This window comes from Rutidosis leptorrhynchoides, chromosome 6 (genome assembly GCF_046630445.1).
Source record: "Rutidosis leptorrhynchoides isolate AG116_Rl617_1_P2 chromosome 6, CSIRO_AGI_Rlap_v1, whole genome shotgun sequence".
Lineage (NCBI taxonomy): Eukaryota > Viridiplantae > Streptophyta > Magnoliopsida > Asterales > Asteraceae > Rutidosis > Rutidosis leptorrhynchoides.
Genome location: NC_092338.1, coordinates 417,841,583 through 417,859,871, shown reverse-complemented (window position 1 = coordinate 417,859,871; position 18,289 = coordinate 417,841,583).

Here is an 18,289-nt window from a genome sequence, read left to right as displayed (position 1 = left end):
TATACCTGATGATTATGGTTGATCGATTGGAAGAACCAAAACTCCATAAACGTTCCTGTATTTTAACCCTAGCACTCTCGATATATTTTTTTTTTTTTTGAACCGACAACAGATACGGAGTACCATTTAACCTATTAACTCGAAGTTGGGTACTGGACTTTTGATTAATGGGTCAGTTGGGCCGATTAATTGCAGTTGGGCCGGGATAATAAGAAACACGGGTTAAAAGTATTTTGGGGCTGTATAAAAACCGAAAGAAGGTGTAGCTTGGATGGTTGGGGGTTAGTGTCGGGGAGCGGGAGGTCTCGGGTTTGAGTCCCGGCAGGGACAATCTTTTTGCTGTTTTCTTAAAGGTAGTCTTTTTATTTGCTTTTATTATTATTATTATTATTATTATTATTATTATTATTATTATTATTATTATTATTATTATTATTATTATTATTATTATTAGTAAATCATTATTATCAAAACTATCACTTTGTTACACATAGTTATTTTGTACCAAAAATATACTTTATACATATATTATAGTTATATTAATAGTTGATATACCTACATATTAAACATAATAACAATATTTATATAAGTGTTTTTACGTAACAAACTAATGATATTTTTTTAATACTAACCATATATATACAGATATGTTAATATAACTAAAAATATAAATATTAAACATTTTGAATATATATACACAAACTAAATAAGCATAATATATAATTCAAAATAATATATATATATATATATATATATATATATATATATATATATATATATATATATATATATATATATATATATATATATATATATATATATATATATATATATATGTTCGATTACAATTACGTGTGTTAATATATATACAAATGATATAGGTTCGTGAATCCGAGGCCAACCTTGCATTGTTTAGTTGTTCAATGTCGTTATATGTATTTTTACTACAGAATACAATACGGTGAGTTTCATTAATCCCTTTTTAAATGCTTTTGCAATATATATTTCTGGGACTGAGAATACATGCGCTGTTTTTATAACTGTTTTACGCAATAGACACAAGTAATTGAAACTACATTATATGGCTGAATGATCGAAATCGAATATGCCCCTTTTTATTAAGTCTGGTAATCTAAGAATTAGGGAACAGACACCCTAATTGACGCGAACTCTAAAGATAGATCTATCGGGCCCAACAAGCCCCATCCAAAGTACCGGATGCTTTAGTACTTCGAAATTTATATCATGTCCAAAGGAGGATCCCGGAATGATGGGGATATTCTTATATGTATATTGTGAATGTCGGTTACCAGGTGTTCAATTCATATGAATGATATTTTTATCTCTATGTATGGGACGCATGTTTATGAGAATTGGAAATATGAAGTCTTGTGGTCTATTAAAATTATGAAATGATTATTTATGCTAAACTAATGAACTCACCAACTTTTTTGGTTGACACTTGAAAGCATGTTTATTCTCAGGTACGAAAGAAATCTTCCGCTGTGCATTTGATCATTTTAAAGTTATTACTTGGAGTCATTCATGACATATTTCAAAAGACGTTGCATTCGAGTCATTGAGTTGATCAAGATCATTATTAAGTCAATTATAGTTGTATATATTATGAAATGGTATGCATGTCTGTCAACTTCAGATGTAATGAAAGATTGTCTTTTCAAAATGAATGCAATGTTTGTAAAATGTATCATATAGAGGTCAAGTACCTCGCGATGTAATCAACTGTTGTGAATCGTTTATAATCGATATGGATTTCATCCAGATGGATTAGGACAGGTCCTTTCAGGTGGTATCAGAGAGGTGGTCTTAGCGAACCAGGTCTGCATTAGTGTGTCTAACTGATAAGTCGTTAGGATGCATTAGTGAGTCTGGACTCCGACCGTGTCTGCATGTCAAAAGTGTTGCTTATCATTTTGTGTCAAAAATTACCTGCTTATCATTCTTAGAGAATCACTTACTTATCATTCTTAGTCTAGACACGTTTTACTGCATTGACTGCATGAATAGTGTATAGACAAAATTCATATCTTAGCGTATCTGCTACTTCATATCTTAGTGTATCTATTACTGTAACTTTGCCTGACAACTTCCGTAGATTCCTCCGTAACTTATGGGATTTTAGAATTATATATGCATATGTAAATTATGTATTGCAGAGTACTAATCTACATCCCATAATCTATTTCTTATCGAAAATCCTTCATCTGATCGTACAAGATAAATCCCTCAACCAGTTCGAGTCCCTCAGATTCCAATAACTATTTCGATAGTTATTCCGACAGCTATTCCGACATAGATGTTCACCTAAGCTCCGAAAACAGCGTCATCGGCATGAATCAACCAATCAGCCATTATCAATTCATCTGATGGTTTCGTAGTTGACTTAATTAATGGAAACGCACAGAAGGCAATCCCTTCCACCAACCGAATTCACCTCTTGATAATGAACCTGAAGCGTTTACCGGCGAACCTGTTCGAGACACCATTTTCAGTCTCATTTCCAGGGTAACTCGACAAGATTATATTCTATCCACAATTCTGAACCTTATTCATCCGCTCGTTCCGACTGACTATCATCCTGAAGTAATAAGTCAACGAACTTCGCGCTCGAAAAATCTATTCGGAAAATGTGGTGCAAAATGTACCAGCTTCAGCAACATCACCGGCACCAACAGTACAATCAATAAGCACCAGTACCATCAACAATCCATGCTTCAATATCATCATATGTACTTTGAATATGATCTTCGTTCTACGTATCGTTCTACCTCATTTATCTTCGTTCGACATGGCGAATATGTAATCTCTAAAGTTTTAGAGATTATTTATTCTAGTTCCAACCGAAAACTAAATGAGTTTAATATTAAGTTAACTCATTAAATCCATGATTACATCTGAAGAAAATTTATATGTATATATGTTTTCATAAAGATTGTAATTAAAAATTCTTTTGTACAAACTGTTAATGGTGAAAATATTTTAACGGGTAGGTAATACCCGAGGAATATTTAAATTTCACATTAATAAGTTACATTGTACGTTCTTCGAATCTGTTTCAACAGTCATATACTATCCTACTTACATCCACCGATATACGTATCCGTTCACCAAAGAATAACTATTTTCATTCAAATTCAAATTTCATATTAGGATTTTGACATATCAGAATCCAATAAGTGGCATAATGAAGAAGAAAAAAATGGACACAATAAAAATTGATTAGAAACACACTAATTAACAATATGAAATTTTGTTAAGAATCCACGCTAACAAAATCATAGCTAACTGTTCCTAGCTAACTGTTAATTCCGTATTACATTTTATTTATCGCAATTTATTTTATCGCAATTTAATTCTCGCAATTTTATTTATCGTTATTTAATTTATGTTATTTATTTTACGCACTTTAAATATCGGGACACGTATTTAAGGTTTTGACATATCATATCGACGCATCTATATATATTATTTGGAATCACCATAGACACTCTATATGCAGTAATGATCGAGTTCTCTATACAGGGTTGAGGTTGATTCTACAATAATATATATAGTTTGAGTTGTGATCGAGTCTGAGACGTATACGGGTCACGACACGTATTAATTAATTCGAATATTATATATTAAACTATATATATGAATTATTGGATTGTCAACTATGGACTATCGACTGTGGACTAATAACATTAAACAATTAAAATAAATTAAAATATTGATTATAACATATGAAACTAAACAAGTCTTCACGTTTGCCACTTGATTTCATCTTAAACCTCATTTGTATCTTAACAATTATAATCTACATTCAAACCTTTCATGATTCTTAAAAACACCTCAATCGAGAAGATAAACCAACCGCACTTCATCTACGGGAAGAAAATATTGATGCATATAATTATGCACATGAAAACTCTCGGAGACTGAGTAAACGTTTAACACATAGCTGTGCTAATTCCTTTAGTGTTATTATTACCCAAAATAACTTTGCAGTTCTTTTTCAAAATAGCCAATTTTGTCACAGCTCCAGCAAGACAGCTTCGACTTTTCACTCAAAACAACCTTATTATAACCTTGATATATATACGTGCTCTTTTATTGTTACCGGGGAACCTTTCATATTCCACCATATTACCATCAGCGTTTAATCATCTAAAAACACAATTCTCCTGAAATCACCTCAGATTGATAACCGATGATTCAAATATCGTAGCATTAAATGCAGAGGAAACGGGAAAATGGTAGATGGTCTAAACGGCCAAAAGTTTGATGATACAGAAAGAAGTGTTAGGAACGCTCGATAGAAAATTTGGTATTGAAAAACAGATTGAGCGAACTATGAAGGAGACCAAGGACAAATACAAGGACCAAACCCTACATTCAAAGAATCCGGGTAATTCTGGATCCAATGAAATCTTTAGAGAATATCTTGCTCCGAAGTCATGTTAAAATCTTGCGGAAAAATCTTTCTCCATCAACCATCGAACTTAGAAATTCCAAAATATCATCATCAATATCTTCGATATTTCTGAGGATATTTTCATAAATATTCTCGTCCGAAATTATATACCTCTTCGTGTTTCCTGTGTATCATTATATCGGAAACATTCAATAGAAAATTTAGTATCGAAAAGCAGATTATGCGAAACTATGAAGAAAGCCGTGGACAAATCACAAAGAATAAGTTTGACTTCAAAGAATCCAAATGATTCAATGCCTGCTGAAGTCTTTAGCAAATATCTTGCTCCTTACCCTAAACCCTTACGGACAATAGTCTCCATCATCCTCTGATATTAAATATTCAAAGATATTATCGTATATTTCATTATAAATATCCTCCATATTTCTGAAGATATTTTTATAACTATTCTTATCTGAAATCATTAATCTCTTCGTGCTATCAGTGTTACATCATATAGAAATTGTTAGTTTCTATATTCTGTAAACTTTTGAGATTAAAATATGAATGTTATTGAAGTAATGTTGGGAACTGATGCATGAGTTAGTATAATATAATGACACTTGATCAACGTGATTATATTACAGTAATTCATGCTGAGTTTCTAATGGAACGTGATGATTCACAGAACATACCGTCATCATGTGCCATTTACACGACTCTTGCATTCTACTCAATCTCCAAACCTATTAAGAATATGTATTCTTGATAGTTCTATCTTTCCGGATATTCTAGTAATTTACCAAATCAAGATCGTGCCATTACGATTTCTTTCTTAGAACATTAACTATGAATTCCGGACCATTATTCGCTTGACTAAAAGTCGGGAAGAGGAAACAAAAGTATGGAACTCTTGAATATAAAAGAAAATATAAAGTTCGACAACAACACACAAATTACAAACCGTGCATATCAATACGTATTGCCACGTAAAGGCATGGGAAAATTAATAACACTATAACCCCAAGATAATAGTAGAAGTAAATAAAATCCTCCGGTGGTAGATGAAATAGAAGAATGACGGATATGAAGGTTAGAAGTATATCAAGGATTAGAATTGGATTAAGCATTTTCACAATCTTTTGGATGTATGAACTACGAAAGAAAGTATAAGAATGGTGAAAATAATAGAACGGATAAAGTTTAATTTATAATGGAAATATCAGACAAAGTAATCGAGGCAGATCACCGTATTTAATTATGGAGATCATAATTTTCTTATTCACCGAAGAATCAAATCTTTTAGAATTCGAAGATCTTCTTTAAATCCCTTGAATTCCGAAATTCAAACAAGACAACGTCAAAAGTTAAAACAAAACTTCATTTATTCATTTCACTCTTTTATGATAACTTCATTCGTGCTCTTCGATTAATCGAATCATTTTATCCATATTACTCAATGATGATAAAACTCTAGTTATCGACTCATATTCATCATGAAAACATTTTTATTGTTAACCATGACCACCACACTCAAATTTCGGGACGAAATTTCTTTAACGGGTAGGTACTGTGACGATCCGGGAATTTCCGACTAAATTTAAACTTGATCTTTATACGTTTTCCGACACGATAAGCAAAGTCTATAATGTTGAGTCTCGAAAACTTTGAAACTATGTTCATGTGTTCAATTACCCTTTGACTATCCCCGACGATTCACGAACAACTGTTTATAATTAAATGTGTGTGTGTGTATATATATATATATAAATATTAAATATTCAGTAAATTATATGATTGATGGATATGAGATAATAAAGGGTAATATATTATATGTAACTACAAATTAAAGTAAAAATTTCAATGTTAATATGATTACCATTATTTCAGTATTATTATTAATATTAGTATCATTATTGTTATTATAAAGTATATATAGATATACATACGAAATTTGATAAATATAAATTGATATACTATTATTATTATTATTAACATTATTATTATCAATGATATTAATACTATTATAACTAAAAATAGTATTAGTATCACTAATAAATTTACTATTACCATTTATATTATTATTATCATTATTAGTAAATAAAATCATTATTATTGTTAGTATTAATAACATCATATTGTTATTCTTCATTCATCATCACTAGTCTTTATTAGTAATATTATTAGTAATATTATTATTAGTATTATTAATATTAGTAATATTAATATTAATATATTAGTTAATAATTAAAAGCAAGAATTATATATATATATATATATATATATATATATATATATATATATATATATATATATATATATATATATATATATAAATATAATTGGTAAATATAAATACAGTTTTAACTAAGTACATAAACATTCACTGAATATAGATAATCTATATAAATAAATACAAATATAGATACAAAGATATACAAATTACAGATATAGTTATATTAAAGACATATATATGGTACAGATACATAAATATGTACGCATATATAAATACAGATATTATATATGATTCTGTTTTCAGTCCTTTTCAAGGCTGTAGAGGATTGGTACTCTTTGTCTTCAAAAAGTTTCCTATCATTAACTATAGTACAAATCAGTTACACATCAATTTGTCTTTTATTTTCTTTCCTGACTTTTGAGCCTGCTTGTCGACACCATTGCCATAAATCCAACAAATTATTCTATGCTATGAAGAACTTATTCCATTCCTCATTATCATATTTAAATATCGATCACACCTGCTGCTAAACTGTCTGCCTGGTTCGAGAAAAATAAAACAACCACATCGAACTGTACCTGCTGCTATTCTCTTGAGTCAAAGCAAGAACCAAATAATATAAATAAACACCATCCTACAACCACATCGAACTGCACCTGCTGCTTCTATTCGTTATTGAGATTCGACAACACTGCAGATTGGTTGTTGACTGTTAAGAATACAAAACTAAAATCAAACCACAATCACCATCATATTTAACTGCTGCTAAAACTCAAAGTCTACTACTGTAAGTACTACCGATTTACAGCTACAACTAAATTTGTTTATCATATTCCTGACAAGAGAACTCATTTTCACATTCGTTTTATAATCACAATCACAAATTTACTACCTCTATTGAACACAACTATATGTATTATTATTTTCTAATTTATTCGATCAAAACACACAAATAGATTACATCATAATAAATCTGAATGAACTGATTTAAAAACTCTCGATGAACGCTGATAACAAATAAATATATATATATATATATATATATATATATATATATATATATATATATATATATATATATATATATATATATATATATATTATATATATATATATATATATATATATATATATATATATATATATATAAATAAAACAAATTACTATTTCGGTTCTCTGCTATTACTCAATAAATGTATCAATCGACGATAAATGATGCAATACCTGTAATTAACCGCTACTGTGGTTAATGAAGTCTTCTTAATTGAACCAACACCAGCTATTGCTTCGATTTTCGGTTTCTGATCTCTGTAATGGATCGATGATGATAATCACCGACAACAATTAGATCGATAACGATGATGAAGACTGATAGAGATATTGAATGATAATGATGATGATGAATTGGTAGCCTGTTATACCTGATGATTATGGTTGATCGATTGGAAGAACCAAAACTCCATAAACGTTCCTGTATTTTAACCCTAGCACTCTCGATATTTTTTTTTTTTTTGAACCGACAACAGATACGGAGTACCATTTAACCTATTAACTCGAAGTTGGGTACTGGACTTTTGATTAATGGGTCGGTTGGGCCGATTAATTGCAGTTGGGCCGGGATAATAAGAAACACGGGTTAAAAGTATTTTGGGGCTGTATAAAAACCGAAAGAAGGTGTAGCTTGGATGGTTGGGGGTTAGTGTCGGGGAGCGGGAGGTCTCGGGTTTGAGTCCCGGCAGGGACAATCTTTTTGCTGTTTTCTTAAAGGTAGTCTTTTTATTTGCTTTTATTATTGTTATTATTATTATTATTATTATTATTATTATTATTATTATTATTATTATTATTATTATTATTAGTAAATCATTATTATCAAAACTATCACTTTGTTACACATAGCTATTTTGTACCAAAAATATACTTTATACATATATTATAGTTATATTAATAGTTGATATACCTACATATTAAGCATAATAACAATATTTATATAAGTGTTTTTACGTAACAAACTAATGATATTTTTTTAATACTAACCATATATATACACATATGTTAATATAACTAAAAATATAAATATTAAACATTTTGAATATATATACACAAACTAAATAAGCATAATATATAATTCAAAATAATATATATATATATATATATATATATATATATATATATATATATATATATATATATATATATATATATATATATATATATATATATATATATATATATATATATATATATATATATATGTTCGATTACAATTACGTGTGTTAATATATATACAAATGATATAGGTTCGTGAATCCGAGGCCAACCTTGCATTGTTTAGTTGTTCAATGTCGTTATATGTATTTTTACTACAGAATACAATACGGTGAGTTTCATTAATCCCTTTTTAAATGCTTTTGCAATATATATTTCTGGGACTGAGAATACATGCGCTGTTTTTATAACTGTTTTACGCAATAGACACAAGTAATTGAAACTACATTATATGGTTGAATGATCGAAATCGAATATGCCCCTTTTTATTAAGTCTGGTGATCTAAGAATTAGGGAACAGACACCCTAATTGACGCGAACTCTAAAGATAGATCTATCGGGCCCAACAAGCCCCATCCAAAGTACCGGATGCTTTAGTACTTCGAAATTTATATCATGTCCGAAGGAGGATCCCGGAATGATGGGGATATTCTTATATGTATATTGTGAATGTCGGTTACCAGGTGTTCTGATATTGCTCAATTACATCATATATATCTATCGCAATATCACTTAAAACGCTCTATAATCGAAGATAATGAAGGTGATCTACAAGTAATAAGACAAGATGCGCGAATTTGTATCGGAAGAATGATTTGCAAAGAATTTAGATGATTTATGACATTGGTTGATCCCGATACGAGTTAGGGTCAAGATAGCACTCTAAAATGATATAACAATGCTTCCGATATGTTAGGCTTCGTCCAAATGAGCTAATATTAAAAAGAAAACGAAACAGTGCCTTAAATCCAACCAGGACGCCGTCCTGGCCTTTTAACTGGGACGCCGTCTTGCAGATTTGGGACGCCGTCTTGCTCTGTAAAGTGGGACGCCGTCCTGCCTTTTAGGACGACGTCCCAAAGTAGGTGTACCCGACTTTTCTGCTTTTTACCTAATTTCTCCACCTTAAAACCTCATTTTTGGGACTGTTTCAAAGGGGGAGTTACGCACCAGAGAGTTTTAGAGGCGATTTTCAGGAGCTATTTGGAGAATTCCAACCTCTTTGAAGAGGCTCAACATCAAGGCATCATCCATCAACATCTTCTTCATCCAAGAACTCTTGTTCTTGTAGGTTATTCACTTGTTTTCAGAAATGATTTCAGTTTATAATTTGATTGTATTGTTGTCTGTTACCATGATTGTTGGCTAGTTTCTATAATGTTTGTCTAGATTAATAACCAAGGTATTGGATGTAATCTTATTGATTGAATGTATTATGCGTGATAGATTGAAGCTTGAATTGAGAACCATGCTTATTGTTGTTAAAACCATTTGTATCTAGTTAATTGATATGTTGTTGATAAAGAGAACTCTTGTTGATGTATCATATTGATTTACAATCAACTTGTCTTAGATTGATTGTATGCTAAACCGGACCAAGGGGGTAAACTAGATTAAAACGGTTAAACAAAATAGGAATGAATTGTGTAGAGCGAACGCAAAGACAATTGTTATTCAAGTCTTTGATCTTGTTGATCAACTAGTCACAAACGAAAAGGTCTAAGTTATAGGGAACCCTCGCTTAGTAATTCTAGTTTGAGTACTTGCTAAAGAGAACTCTTGGCGAGTCGGTTTAGGTGATTAGCATGCTTATAGTTATTTGATTACAAATACAAGAACCATAGTGAAAAGGGAACCCTTTATCTTGTTATTGTATTTGCGTGTTTATCCGAGAGAACTCTTAGTGAACCTATTAGATAACTACACACATAATTATTCAATCAGGGCTTAATATCTAATTTACATCCAATACCGAGGGTAAAATATCTAGATAAACATTTCATCTCTTTGATTTAATTCAAAACTATCTTACTTGCTTTATTTGCATTTATTTGTATCTTATAAACCAAAAGACTAAAAATATTGTTTTTACATTTAACCTTCTTTGATTTGGCTAAATCGTTAAAACAGCCACAAAACATAAAACTTGTACTTTTACTTTAATTCACTTAGTTAATCATAATATAGTTTCTAATTCTAGTTTGACTGATATAACTGTCCTTGGAACGATACACGGAACTAAACCAGTTTCTATACTACTACACGATCGGGTACACTGCCCGTTAGTGTGTAGCAATCTTAAATCGGTATTTTTCCATATTATTTACAAGACAATTTTATACGACACTTTTCACACATCAAGTTTTTGGCGCCGCTGCCGGGGACAGTTTTGTGTCAAAATAGGATTATTAACTAATTTGTGATTAAGTAGTTTCTTAATTATTTTAAATTATTAATAGTCTTTGATTTTTAATTTTGTAGAATCAGTATGTGTGATAGTTTTTGTTAGTTGTGTGATTGGCAGATTATAGGTTGCATATGCCACATACCCGAAGTTCAGAATCTCCATTATTTACACCATTGACAGAACCGGATAGAAAGCTTGGTAGAATTCCAAAAGAAGTGCTTGATATTTTTGAATCTTCATCAAAGCAGGAAACTTTTGATTCAGAATCAAGTACCACCAAGCCTAGATATTCAGACTTTGGTAAACCAGTTCAACCACCAAATTTTAAAATGGAAGGAGAAAGACCGTTGGTACCAAGACAATCAATGGCAGAAAGGATGAAAGCGACTCGAACCGGACAAGGTAGTGCTATTACTCCGCTCACGGGCGAGGTAAATTTTGAAATTAAAGGACCTATTCTTCAAATGATTAATAATAGGTGTCAATTTAGTGGCGGTCCTAATGAAGACGCAAACGAACATATTCGTCTCTTTGAAGAGATATGTCTTCTTTTCAAATTAAAACCAGAAACTGACCAGGCTATATTTCTAAGACTTTTCCCGTGGACACTCCACGGGGAAGCAAGAAGTTGGTTAGATTCATTAGCCGAGGCTACGATAAGAACGTGGGATAGTATGATGGAAAAATTTCTTAAGAAATATTTTCCAGCATCTAAATCCGCGAGACTCCAACAGGAGATTACCCAGTTCTGTCAAAAGCCTATGGAAACCTTGTACGAAGCATGGAATAGATTTTCCAAAATGCTTAGAGGTTGTCCAAACCATGGTTTGGATACCTTTCAACAGGTTCAAATCTTCTATAAGGGTTGCGAAGTTGCAACCCGAATTTCCATTGATCAAGCATCCGGAGGTTCAATTATGGACAAAACCGAGCAAGAGGCTTATGAGATAATCGAGAAATTAGCCGATTATTCTCATGAGTGGCATCAAGAACGCCCAATTACTCGAAATGCTCAAGTCCAAAGCGCCGGTGCTTATGATGACTTCAGCTCCCTAGGTGTAAAAATAGACGGTGTTGTCCGAAACATGGACAAAATCACAAAAGAAATCCATAGTATGAAAGTAGGTTGTGAATACTGTGGTGGTCTACACTTAGGTAAAGATTGTGATGCCGGGTTAACCATGGCTCAAAAAGAAGAAGTGGCTTTTATAAGCCAAAGAAATAATAACCAGTTTCAGGGTAGAGCCCAATTTAACCGTAACTTTAACAACCCCTACAACCCTCAAGGTCAAAATTCTAATTTTCAACAAGGGTCAAGTAGTGGGTTCCAACAACAAACTCCGGGTTATTATCAAAAACCCCAACAGGAGGAGAAAAAGTCAAATTTAGAGAATATGTTGGAAAAGTTAATTGCATCACAAACTCAGCTTGTCACAAACATAAATCAAACCAACGAGAAAAACGAACATCAGTTTCGTAACCAACAAGCATCAATCCAAAATTTGGAAAAACAAATGAGTGGTTTAGCTAATTTACTGAGTGAGAGAAAACCCGGTAGTTTACCGGGAGATACCAACAAGAACCCCAGAAATGAGCACGCAAATGTTATTACCACACGGAGTGGTTTAGCATACGATGCTCCACAAATGCCCGAAAATTCTGATTTCAGAGTTCCATTGAACCAAAACGATGAACCGGTTAAGGAGCCGGAAAAAGTGGTTGAAAAGGAAGAACGGGAAAAACCCGTAGTGAAACCATATCAACCACCGCTCCCATTCCCAAGAAAACAACAACAAGAAAGGCTGGAAGCCGAAAGGCTAAAATTTCTAGATATGTTTAAACAGATAAACATAAACATGCCTTTTATTGATGTTATCTCAGGAATGCCAAAGTATGCTAAGTTCCTAAAAGACTTACTTACTAACCGAAAGAAGATGGAAAGCGTTTCATCAGTCACTTTAAATGCTAGATGTTCCGCGCTGGTGTCTAACACACTTCCTGAAAAGCTTCAAGATCCGGGTAGTTTTACTATTCCATGTCTAATGGGTGACCTTGATTGCATGAGGGCATTAGCCGATTTGGGGGCTAGTATCAATTTAATGCCCTATTCAATTTACCTTAAATTAGCCCCTGGGGAACTCAAAACCACACGAATGGCTATTCAACTAGCTGATCGCTCTATAAAATTCCCTCGAGGAATAATAGAGAATTTGTTAGTTAAGACAGGGAATCTGATTTTTCCGGCTGACTTTGTGGTTTTAGACATGGAAGTCGATGAAAGAATACCAATTATTTTGGGTAGGCCATTTTTAAATACTGCTCGATGTGTCATTGATGTTTATGACCAGCAGTTGACCCTTAGAATTGGTGAAGCTAGTGCGACTTTTGCAATTGACAAGTCATTGAAATATCCCGAATCTTCGGATGATACTTGTTATTTTATGCAAAGCATAGATTCGCATTACGAGTTCTTGCAAGAATATCCCGAATCGGATGAAACAGGTGTTTACGATTTGGCAAATGGAGATGATGAATTCACTGAAGAAGAAATGGATGTGATGGCCACATTTTTGATGGCCAATGAGTGTGAACCAACTGAAGAGGAAATAGAAACCCTGAGTAAAGATAGCGAGTACCGGAGTCGATCCTCAATTGAGGAACCTCCCATTTTGGAGCTTAAACCGCTCCCTGATCATCTTGAGTACGCTTTCCTTCAGGAAGATTCAAAGCTTCCGGTAATTATTTCCTCACTTCTCTCTGAGCATGAGAAAGAACGTCTTGTTTCCTTGTTACAGGCCCACAAACCGGCCATTGCATGGAAAATCCATGATATAAAAGGAATTAGTCCTTCTTATTGCACGCACAAGATCTTAATGGAAGAAAATTCCAAACCAGTGGTGCAACGTCAAAGGAGACTAAATCCTCATATGCAAGACGTTGTCAAAAAGGAAATCATTAAATTGCTAGATGCAGGTCTAATCTACCCGATTTCAGACAGTCCGTGGATAAGCCCGATTCATTGTGTTCCTAAAAAGGGTGGTATAACTGTTACCACCAATGATAAGGACGAACTTATCACGACACGAACTGTTACGGGGTGGCGGGTTTGTATAGATTATCGAAAGTTAAACGAAGCCACAAGAAAAGACCATTTTCCTCTACCATTTATTGATCAAATGTTAGAGAGACTTGCAGGAAATAGCTTTTATTGTTTCCTAGATGGTTTTTCGGGGTACTTTCAAATTCCCATCTCCCCCGAAGATCAAGAAAAGACTACCTTCACGTGTCCCTATGGCACCTTCTCATATCGCCGAATGCCCTTTGGTCTATGTAATGCTCCTGCGACATTCCAAAGGTGTATGATGGCCATTTTCCACGATATGATTGAGGATTGCATGGAAGTGTTCATGGACGACTTTTCAGTCTTCGGTGACACTTTTGATTCATGCCTTCTAAATTTGGAGAAAATGCTAATCAGGTGTGAGAAGTCGAACTTGGTGCTGAATTGGGAGAAATGCCACTTTATGGTTAAAGAGGGCATCGTCTTAGGGCACAAAATCTCAAGTGTTGGTATTCAGGTGGATCCAGCAAAGGTTGACGTCATTGCCAACCTTCCACCTCCTTCAAACGTAAAGGGTGTGAGAAGTTTTCTTGGGCATGCCGGGTTCTACCGGCGATTTGTTAAGGATTTTTTAAAAATTGCAACGCCATTAAATAAACTTCTTGAAAAAGATGCACCCTTTGTTTTCACAAGCGAATGCACTAAGGCATTCAAAATTTTAAAAGAAAAACTTGTCAACGCACCAATAATCATAGCTCCAAATTGGTCATTACCATTCGAGCTAATGTGCGATGCATCGGATTTTGCGGTTGGTTCAGTTTTGGGCCAACGGGTTGAGAAACATTTTCAACCCATTTATTATGCGAGCAAGACTTTACAAGGAGCCCAATTAAATTACACAACAACAGAAAAAGAGCTCCTTGCGATCGTCTTTTCCTTTGACAAATTCCGATCTTATCTTGTCCTATCAAAGACAGTTGTCTTCACTGATCATTCAGCATTAAAATACCTTTTCTCTAAGCCGGATGCAAAACCTCGATTGCTAAGGTGGGTCTTGCTTTTGCAAGAATTTGATATCGAGATTAAGGACAAGAAAGGTGCAGAAAATCTCGCAGCGGACCATCTTTCTAGACTCGAAAATCCCAATCTTGAAATACTCCATGATTCGAGTATTAAAGATGATTTTCCCGGTGAATACCTAATGAGAGTAGAAAAGGTGGAAGATCCGTGGTATGTTGATTTCGCCAATTACATTGTTGGGGGGTATCTAGAAACAGGTTGGTCACATCAGAAAAGGAAGAAATTCTTTAGTGATTTAAAATACTATTTTTGGGAAGACCCTTATTTATTCAGGCGATGTGCGGATGGAATTATTCGCAGGTGTGTTGCGGGGAAGGAATGCACCGAAATTCTGCTTGACTGTCACCGTGGTCCAACAGGTGGGCACTTTGGTCCCCAAATCACGGGGAAGAAAGTTTATGAGGCCGGTTTCTATTGGCCTACAATATTCAAAGATGCCTACGCTGTTTGCAAGGCTTGTGACGCGTGCCAACGGGCCGGTCAAATAACTAAACGAGATGAAATGCCTCAACAAAGCATCCAAGTATGCGAGGTGTTCGGTGTTTGGGGAATTGACTTTATGGGCCCCTTTCCAAAATCTCACTCTTACCTCTACATACTTGTCGCCATAGATTATGTGTCTAAATGGGCGGAGGCAAAGCCTCTACCAACAAATGATGGCCGAGTAGTGGTAAACTTTTTAATGGAGCTTTTCTCTAGATTTGGCACGCCTAAAGCTCTTATAAGTGACCGGGGCACCCACTTTTGCAATAAGCAAATGGAAAAGGTGTTGAAAAGATATGGAGTAATCCATAAAATTTCGACATCCTATCATCCCCAGACGAGTGGGCAAGTAGAAAATACCAACCGGTCATTAAAACGCATACTAGAAAAGACCGTTGGTGCTAATCTAAAAGAGTGGTCAAACAAGTTATATGATGCATTGTGGGCATTTCGCACGGCCTACAAAACACCAATAGGAACTACTCCTTTCCGTATGGTATACGGAAAAGCATGCCATCTCCCGTTGGAGATTGAACATAAAGCACACTGGGCGTTAAGGGCATGCAATTTGGATTACCAAGAAGCGGGTCGGTTACGTTTGACCCAAATAAACGAATTAGACGAGTTGAGGCTTGAAGCCTATGACAACTCTCTAATTTACAAGGAAAAAACTAAACAATGGCATGACAAGAGATTGAAACATCCAAAAGAATTCATGGAAGGAGATCGTGTCCTTGTTTATAACTCTCGTTTCAAGTTATCGACAGGAAAGCTAAAGTCCCGATGGACGGGACCATTTGTGGTTAGAAGGGTGTACCCTTATGGTACAATTGAAATGGTAAACTGGAAAGGCGATACTTTTAAAGTGAATGGCCACCGGGTCAAACACTACGTTGATGGTCCCCTGGAAATTGAGGATGAGGTTAGCCTCAACTTCAAGAAAAACGCCTAAATCCAAACGGGGACGAGTTTGGTGAACGACTCGTAAAAAATGGTTCACATTTGTAATTAGGTTTGTATTGTGTGTGCTATAAATTTTTGTTTGGTACAAAATGATTACCGTATGACCCCGAAACGCAAACGACTCAAAATTTCAGATCAGTGGGTTTTAGTGTTACGGGACGCCGTCCCAACGTTCCTAGACGCCGTCCTACATTTCAGATCAAGACGCCGTCCCAAAAGGGAAGACGCCGTCCCACATTAAAGATCGAGACGCCGTCCTGTATTTTGGGACGACGTCCCGAACCCCTGATACAGAAAAAAATTACGCGTTTTAAACCCTTACCCTCTCATTTCTTATCCACAAAACACACTCTTCTCTATTTTTCTCTCCCAAAAACCGAACCACTCTCAAAAACCCTAACTTCTACTTCAAATTCGCGATTTAATCTTCAAATTCAAGCTTCCAATCATGAACTTTTGGGTATGGATTCTACATTTCTTCACTTTTCTTTATCAATTACTTGAATTATATGTCTATATCTATAAATTGGTTAAAGATTAGTGTGGGGTGTTTGATTTGCATGATTATTGTTAAGATTAACATACCTTAGATGTTTAAATTGCCCTAATGTGTTTATTTTGCAAAGATTACATGTTCTTTAGGGTTTGTTCATGATGCTAGGGTTTGTAGAGTGTAAATCCGAATTTTGAGTGCTTAATTTATGATGTTGGGTTTATGTTTGATGTTTATGATTCTTGTGAAGTATTTGATTGTGTTGGTGATGTTGATGTCAACTTGGCCGGGTCGTTTTTGAAAGTTAGTGAATTTCTAAGCATATTGTGAATTGTAATGAATTTATGAAATGTGTATGCTTGTTTTTCATTTGTTAGGTCATGTTGAATCAAATAAGGGAATGGAATGCCATAATGTATGATGTTATAAGGTCATTTGAGCTAAAAGTTGTGAAAATTGTATTATGATTTGTGATGAATATGATTAGAATGCAAAGTTAAATGTTATGACCTATGACACAACATACTTGAATCCTTTAAGTCCTAAGTTTGTGCTACTTTGTGATGTTATGATTTTCATTTTTTGAAAGTGTGTTAATGAATTCAAGTTGACTTTGGTTGACTCTGGTATAAACTTGTGAACATGCACTTTGGTGTAAATGAATCATAATACTTTTGAACTAGGAATTGAATGATTAAGTTCTCCTGCTACTCGGTTATGTTTTAGCTAACATTAACACAACGGTTTCTATGTTCTTTTGGTTTTGTGTATAATGTTTTGCAGGGACAACCAAGCAGAGGAGGACCGGCTAAAAGAGGAAGGCCATCAGGTTTGGCTCCACCAAGACAACCACCACCACCACAACATCATTCATCGTCTTCTTCCGGAGAAGAAGAGGAGGAGGATCTAAATGATCCTCGGGTTTGGTTAACACAGGTACAGAATGACGAAGACTACACCGAAACTTTTGAGAGAATAAACCGCAGGCCCATTAATGCTACTTGGTATTTTATTTGGGGGCCATTGGAGGAGGCGGGCATGCGCCGACATGTTACTAATTTACTCGCCATTCCTTACGGTAGAGTAGTAGCCCACACCTG